Source organism: Meriones unguiculatus, chromosome 17 (genome assembly GCF_030254825.1).
Source record: "Meriones unguiculatus strain TT.TT164.6M chromosome 17, Bangor_MerUng_6.1, whole genome shotgun sequence".
Classification (NCBI taxonomy): Eukaryota; Metazoa; Chordata; class Mammalia; order Rodentia; family Muridae; genus Meriones; species Meriones unguiculatus.
Genome location: NC_083364.1, coordinates 3670763 through 3679899, shown reverse-complemented (window position 1 = coordinate 3679899; position 9137 = coordinate 3670763).

Sequence of the window (9137 nt, the reverse complement as noted above, 5' to 3'; positions counted from 1 at the left end):
GGAATACAGACTCCAGGAACAAACAGCGAAGGTTACGGATAAGCAGATGGCTAGAGGTTGCTTTAAGGATACAGCCAACAAAAATCCAGATATCATGGCTTTACCAGCAAACCCCAAAAATTGAATGGCTATTTTAATTCATTGGAAACACAGGAAAATGATTTTAAATCTATGCTTATCCAGTTATTAGAGGCATGTAAATAGGAAAAGAACAAAGCTCTCAAAGAAATACAGGCAAGTACAGCCAAACAAATAGAGGCACAAGTAGAGGCACAATTAGTGACATATAGAGAAGAAACAAACAAAAACATAGAGGCCATCATGGAAATACAGAAATCCACATTCAAACAGATGAAGGAAATAGTGCAAGGCATGAAAACAGAATTAGAATCAATTAAAATAAAACACTAACTGAGAAAACCCTGGAGCTGAAGAACTTAGAGAAAGGACTAGGAACCACAAGGTAAGCATCACCAATAAAATACAAGAGATGGAAGAGAGAATCTCAGGTGCTGAAGATATACTTGCAGAAATTGATACATCTATCAATAAAAAAGTAAAATCAGAAAAGTCCCAAACACAAAACATCCAAAAAAAATCAAGGATGGCATGAAAAGACAAAACTTAAGAGTAATAGGAATAGATAAAAAAGAAGATTCCTGGCCTAAAGGTCCAGAAAATATTTTCAAGAAAATCAAAGAATATTTTCCCAAATTAAAGAGATATTCTACAGAACACCAAATAGACTAGACCAGAAAATAAACTCCTCATTTCACATAGTCAAAACACTAAATCTACAGAACAAAGAAAAGATATTAAAAGCAGCAAGGGAAAAAGGTCAAGTAATATATAATGGTAGACCTATCAAAATCACTTCAGACATCTCAACAGAAACTATGAAAGCCAGAACGGCCTGGGCAGATGTCAGGCAGAATTTAAGGGACCACAGATGCCAACCCAGACTACTATACCCAGCAAAGCTTACAAAAACCAAAATATTCCATGATAAAACTAAACTTAAACAGTATCTACACAGTAACTCAGCCTTACAGACAATATTAGAAGGAAAACACCAATCGAACAAAAACAACTACACCCAAGAAAACACTATATATATATATCTTCATAACAAAATAATAAAAGAAAACGAGCATTGAAACATAGTAACACCACCAACTCCACAATAAAAGGAACTAACATTCACTATTATCTATCAACATCAATGGACTCAACTCTCCAATAAAAAGACACAGACTAACAGAATGGTTGCAGAAACAGGATACAACGTTCTGCTGAATACAAGAAACACACCTCTGCAACAAAGATAAAGACTACCTTAGAGTAAAAGGCTGGGAAATGCTTTTCAAGCAAATAGACCAGAAAACAAGCTGGGGTAGCTATCCTAATATCTAATAAAATAGATTTTCAACCAAAATTAATCAACAAAAATGAGGACCAGCACTTCATTCTCATCAAAGGAAAAATCCTCCAGAAGGACATCTGAACATCGATGCCCCAAATACAAGAACACCTACATTTGTAAATGAAACATTATTAAAACTTAAATGACACATTGATTCCAACATTTTAAGTGGGAGACGTCAACACTCCACTTTTACAAATGGACAGATCATCTAGACAGAAGCTAAATATAGAAATAATGGTGCTTACAAAGGTCCTAAATCAAATGGACCTAATAGATGTCTACAAAACTTTTCACCCCTACACAAAAGAGTATACCTTCTTTTTAGCACATGATGGAACCTTATCCAAAATAGACGATATATTATATGGTCACAAAGCAAGCTTTAACAGGTAAAAGAAGATTCAAATAATCCTTTGTATCCTATCTGATCACAATGGACGGAAGCTAGATCGCAAAAACAACAGAAATAGCAAAAAGCCTACACAAACATGGAAAATGAGCAACTTGCTACCCTATGACAGTGTTATCCCAGTTTCACAGGACCCTCAGAGACCACCAGCAGACGAGTCGATGCAATTGCAAGAGGGCTTTATTACGAGAGCGATTGACTCGGGACCAAAGTCTCACTGATGCAGCAGTAGAGAAGTGGGACCCCAAGCTCTGAGTGAACAGGATTTTTAAAGGGAAAGTCTGTGAGCAGGGGGTTTCCATGGCAGCAAGTAGGGGTCACGAGCCTTGGCATTACAGAATTGGGTGAAGTTTAATAGGGCAGGGTAACCTTTTCTGAGACACACAATCACAATGACTAAGGCATATAATCACAATGGCTATTTTTCTAAACCATATCTGAAACATTGGGGAGAATTTTCCTACCCGATTTTCAACCGATTCCCATTGATTATTGCCAGGGAGTTTGTCTCTATTTTTTATGAAGCATTTATTCTATTATATTTCTTGGAGGCTGTTGCTAGGAGAGCTAACTTTGTTTTCTGCCAGGTGTACATTCTGTGATATTTCCTGGTATGTGAATTCAGTTCCCAGTTAAAATCTTTATTTTAAAATGGAGTTATATTCTGCCTAACTTAATCTCCTCAACAGCTGGGTCAGGGAAGAAATAAACAAACAAATTAAAGACTTCCTAGAATTCAGTGAAAATGAAGGCATAACATACCTAAACTTATGGGACACAATGAAAGCAGTGTTAAGAGGAAAATTCATAGCACTAAGTGCCTTCAAGAAGAAATTTTAAACATCTCATACAAGAAACTTACTGGATCACATCAAAGCCAAAAAAAAAAAAAAAAAAAAGAAGAAGAAGAAGAAGCAGATGCACCCAAGAGGAGTAGAAGACATAATCAAACTGATGGCTGAAATCAATCAATTAGAAACAAATAAAACAATTCAAAGAATCAATGAAACCAAGAGCTCTTCTTTGAGAAAATCAACAAGATAAAGAAACCCTTAGCAAAACTAACTAAAAGGCAGAGAGAAACTATCCAAATCATTAAGGGGTACATAACAACAGATATTCAGAAAATCCAAACAAGCATTAATTCTTACTACAAAAGCCTATATGCCACAAAATTTGAAAATCTAAAAGAAATGGACAATTTTCTTGATAGATTACATTTACCAAAATTAAATCAAGATCAAGTAAATATATTAAATAGTCCTACATCCCCCAAGGAAATAGAAGCAGTCATTAAGAGTCTCCCTTGAAAAAAAAGCCCAAGGCCAAATGGTTTCAGTGCAGAATTCTACCAAACTTTCAGAAAAAGGCTAACTCCAATTCTCTTCATACTATTCCATAAAACAGAAACAGAAGGAACATTACCAAACTCATTCTATGAAGTCATAGTCACCTTGATACCTAAACCACACAATGACCCGACAAAGAAAGAGAACTCCTGGCCTATTTCTTTTATGAACATTGATGCAAAAATACTCAAGAACAATACTTTTAAACCAAATCCAAGAACACATAAAAGATATCATCCACCATGACCAAGTAGACTTCATCCCAGGTATGCAGGGATGGTTTAATATACGGAAATCCATCAAAGTATTCTGCCATATAAACAAACTGAAGGGGAAAAAAACCACATGAACATCTCCTTAGATGTTTAGATGCATTTGACAAAATATAACACCCATTCATGTTTAAAGTCTTGGATAGATCAGGGATACAAGGCACCTGCCTAACTGTAGTATAGACAATATATAGCAAGCCTATAGCCAACAACAAACGAAACAGAGAGAAATTTAAATCATTTCCACTGAAATCACAGACAAAGCAAGGCTCTCCACTTTCTCTGTATCTCTTCAACATATTACTTAAAGTCATAGCTTGAGCAATAAGACAACTAAAGAAGATCAAGGGGATACAAATCGGGATGGAAGAAGTCAAAGTATCACTATTTGTAGATGATATGATAGTATAGATGAGTAACCCCCAAAATAGAACAAGAGAACTCCCTCAGCTGATAAACACCTTCAGCCAAGTGGTTGGAAACAAAATAAACTCAAATAAATAAGTAGCCCTTCTGTGTACAAAAGACAAAAGGGCTGAGAAAGAAATTATGGAAACAACACCCTGCACAATAGCCACTAATAACATGAAGTACTTTGGTGTAACTCAAATGAAACAAGTGAAAGACCTGTTTGAAAAAAAACCTCAATCTCTGAGGAAAGAAATTGAAGAAGACATCAGAAGATGGAAAGATCTCCCATGTTCATGGATGGGTAGGATTAACATAGTGAAAATGGACATCCTGACAAAAGCAATCTACAAATTCAATGCAATTCCCATCAAAATACCAACAAAATTCTTTACAGGACTTGAAAGACAAACTCTCAACTTCATATGGAATAACAAAAAAAACAAGAATTGTCAAAATGATATTTTACAACAGATCATCTAGAGGTATCTTCATCCCTGATCTCAAGCAGTACTACAGAGCAATAGTAATAAAAACTGCATGTGACTGGAATAGAAACAGAATGGCGGATCAAAGGAATCGAATAGAAGACCCAGAAATAAACCCACATATCTACGGATATTTGATTTTTGACAAAGATGCCAAAACCATACAATAAAAAAAAAAAAAAAAGACAGTATCTTCAACACATGGTGCTGGTCCAACTGGATGTCTACATGTAGAAAAATGAAAACAGGTCCATGTTTGTCACCCTGCACAAAACTAAAGTCCAAGCGGATCAAAGATTTCAACATAAAACCAGACACACTAAATCTGTTAGAAGAAAAAGTAGGGAAGAGCCTAAAACTCATTGGTACAGTGTTGGGAACCATGGCTCTGGTAGCTGCTTTGATATTTAAATCTCAGCAGAAAGACTGCTTTTACCAGGCCTTCACTGAAGTTAGGGAAGAATTTGCAAGTCCATCTCCTTTTGTTTGTGACAGCGGGGGGGGGGGGGTAGTGGGGGGGTAGCTTGTGAAGATCACACCTCTTATTTCACCTCCTTGTGTGAATTTAACCCATTGTTCTGAGATATTTTTACGCTGGCTTAAAAACTCTCTACAATAAAAAAAAGTCAGGGTTTGCTGCTAAGGCCGTTGCTTGCAGCTTGCTGCTGTGGCTGTCAAGTCCGGAACCTCTTAAAAAAGTCTCCTGTGTGCTGTGTGTTTTTTTATTAATTTTAATCCTCACTCCTGACTCAAGAACCCATTCGACTCTGCTGGCGGGCTCTGGCAGTACAGGAGACAACTTCCTGAACAGAACATCAACAGCACAGGCTCTAAGATCAACAATCAACAATGGGACCTCATGAAACTGAAAAAGCATAGGACACTGTTATCAGAACAAAATGACTGCCAAAAGACTGGGACAGGATCTTCACCAACCTTATATCTGACAGAGGGCTAATATCCATAATGTATAAAGAACTAAAGAAGTTAAAAAGCAAGAAAATAAGTAATCCAGTTAAAAAATGGGGTACATAGTGAGAGACCAAAAGAAAAATTAGCAGCTATTATTAAGACCTGAAGTAGGTACCGTAAAGAAGTCTAGTAATGCCCTGAGAGGAAGAGCCACCTCACTGCATTCTTTCCCCACCCACTAGAGATACAGTTGCTAGGAAACTGGACCCTCCCCCTAGGGAGGGACACCTGGTCATTAGTGGTCTGGGAACCTTCCTATAGCCAATCGATTCAAAATGTAGCATTTTGACCAATAGATGCTTGCCAGGCAGGAATCGCCCCTGCCTTGGGCATGCTGGGATGGACTAGAATCTTTAAATCACCCAACTAACCCTGGCACGGCCCTTTTGGCTCCCACTGCTTCAGCGGTGAGTGTGTGTGGGCCCAAGCTGCAGCTTGTAATTTACAATAAAAAGAACCTCATTTATTTACAGCGGAGTCTGTTTATTCCTGGTCTTTTGGGGTTTGTGAACTGGGCAGAACAATAGCTAAAAAGAGAATTCTTTGTAGAGAAATACAGAATGGCAGAGAAACACTTAAAGAAATGTTCAATGTCCTTTGTCATCAAGAAAAATGTAAATTCAAATGACCATGGGATTTCACCTTACAGCCATCAGAATGGCTAAGATCAAAAACTCAAGTGACAACACATGCTGGAGAGGATGTGGAGAAAAGGAAACCCTCCTCCATTGCTGGTGGAAATGTAAACTTGTACAACCACTTTGGAAATCAATCTGGCACTCTCAGAGACAATTAGGAATGACCTTCCTCAATATCCAGCTATACCACGCCTAAGCATATATCCAAAATATGCTCAAGTACACAACAAAGACATTTGTTCAACCATGTTCCTATCAGCTTCATTCGTAGTAGCCAAAACTTGGAAAAAACCCAGGTGACCCTCAAAGAAGGAATGGATACAGAAATTTTGTTACATTTATACAATGGAATACTACTCAGTATTCAATTAAAAACAAGGAAATCACAAGATTCCCTGCATTCTGTCCAGAATTTGGCTATGAGTCTCAGCATCTGCCTTGATACCCTGCAGGGTAGATAGAGCCTTTCAGAGGCCCTCTGTTATAGGCTCCTGTCCTGTTCACTGTTTTCTCCCTCCTCCGATGTTCATTCTCTTTCCCTTTCTGAATGGGGATTGAGCATCTTAGCCAGAGTCCTCCTTCCTGACTAGCTTCCTTAGGTGTAAAGATTTTAGTATGTTTATCCTATATTCTAATATTCACTTATGAGTGAATATATACCCTGTGTGTCTTTCTGTTTCTGGGATACCTCACTCAGGATGATCTTTTCCAGTTCCCACCATTTACCTGCAAATTTCATGATTTCCTTGTTTTTTTTTTTTTTTTTTTATCACTCAGTAATATTCCATTGTGTAGATGTAGCACAATTTCTGTATCCATTCCTCAACTGAGGGGCATCTGGGTTGTTTCCAGCTTCTGGCTATTACAAATAAAGCTGCTACAAACATGGTTGAGCAGATGTCCTTGTTGTATATGTGAGCATCTTTTGGATATATGCCTAGGAGTGGTATAGCTGGATCTTGAGGAAGCGCTATTCCTAATTGTCTGAGATAGCGCCATATTGATTTCCAAAATGGTTATGTAAGTTTACATTCCCACCAGCAGTGGGGGAGGTGTCCCCTTTCTCCATATCCTCTCTGTTCAGGAAGCTGACTCCTGTGCCAATGAGTTCTATGAAAGAAGTGGGAGATATTAAGACATGGAAAGGACAGGAGCTCCACAAGGAAAGCAGCAGATCCAAAAAGTCTGGCATAGGGGTCTTTTCTGAAACTGATACTCCAGCCATGGACCACTCATGGAGATGGCCTGGAACCCATGCACAGAGGTTCAGTATGGCAGTTCAGTATCCAAGTGGCCTCCTAGTAATGGGCATAGGGACTGTCTCTGACATGAAATGATTGGCCTGCTATTTGATCACCTCCCTCTGAGGGGGGAGCAGCCTTACCAGGTCACAGAAGAAGACAGTGCAGCCACTCCTGATGAGACCTGATAGACTAGGATCAGAAGGAAGGGGAGGAGGACCTCCTTTATCAGTGGACTGGGAGAGCGACAGGGGTGGGAAAGAGGGAGGGTGGGAATGGGAGGGGAGGAGGGAAGGAGGTACAAGGGGGATACAAAGTGAATAACCTGCAATTAATAAAAATAAAAATAAAAAACAAAACAAATAAGGAAATCATGAAATTTACAGGCAAATGGTGGGATCTAGAAAAGATCATCCCAGCTGGGGTACCTCAGAAGCAGAAAGACACACAGTATATACTCACTTATAAGTGGATATTAGAAGTATACTATAAGATAAACATACTAAAATCTGTACACCTAAGGAAGCTAAGCAAGAAGGAGGACTCTAGCTAATATGCTCAATCCTCATTCCAGAAAGGCAAATGGGATGGACATTGGAAGAGGGAGAAAATAGGGAACAGGACAGGAGCCTACCAGAGAGGGCCCCTGAAAGACTCTACCCAGCAGGGTATCAAAGCAGATGCTGAGGCTCATAGCCAAATTTTGGGCAGAATACAGGGAATGTTATGAAAAAAGGGGAAGATTAGTAGACTGGAAGTGACAACAGCAACAGAATCAAAAAAGATCTGAGCACAGAGGTCTTTTCTGAGAGTGATATTCCAACCAAGGACCTTGCGTGGAGATAACATGGAATTCCTGCACAGATGCAGCCCATGGCAGCTCAGTATCCAAATGGCTTCTCTAGTAAAAAGAACAGGGACTATCTCTGACATAAACTCTGGTGTTGGCTCATTGATCACCTCCTCCTGAGGGTGGAGCAGCCTTACTGGCCAACAGAGGAAGACAATGCAACCAGTCCTGATGAGGCCTGTTAGGCTAGGGTCAAAAGGAAAGGGAGAAGAACCTCCCTTATCTGTGGCCTTGGGGAGGGGCATGCGAGGGATGATGGAGGGAGGGTGGGATTGGGAGAGAATGAGGGAGGAGGCTATAGCTGGGATACAACATGAATAAACAGTAATTAATATAAAAAATAAAAATTAAAAATTAATAAAAGAATCTCCTATTTCAACTGAGAATAGAATCTATCTAGCTTCCCCACTATGAAAATTAGTATAATGTTGAATCAAAATTAAAATTCAAACTAAGTGGACCCTCTGTATCATTCCTTGGAATGTGTAACTCAGCATCCTTTAAACACATCCACATTAATTGGCACATAATCCAGCCTATTCACAATATAGAAATCAAGCAAGCTTCATCATTAGATGAATAAAAGATTAAATGTATATATATTCTGCCATAAATAACAATGGAGTTCACTCATTTAATATAATGTCTGAATTTTTTTCTCTGTCATTCAGAATGAAACATAAAATAAATTAATCCACTTTCATTCAAAGACTCTCTATTAGCCAATGTGTTTTCTGCATTCCAAACAAAGATTCTTTTTAAAGGCAATATTTTAAAAGAAGGTACTGCATGTGGAAATTAGATATGATTCCTAGCTATTACCCAACAACAGAAACGAGTCTGGAGGAAATCACAGTTTTAATTGAAAAAAAAAGTATCATTACAAGAGACTAAACATGGGAATTGTATAGGAGAGAGAGAGATTGTTTTAGAATTCAGCTTGACTGAGAATGTCTGCATTGGTATGGATACTGGATTGGGTGGGTATTGATTCATTATAATTCATAAATTTTCTGCTCTTGGCATGATGATGTTTTTTAGACTACAGTAAACTGGTAGTGTCCTAACATTGTGCACATGTGAC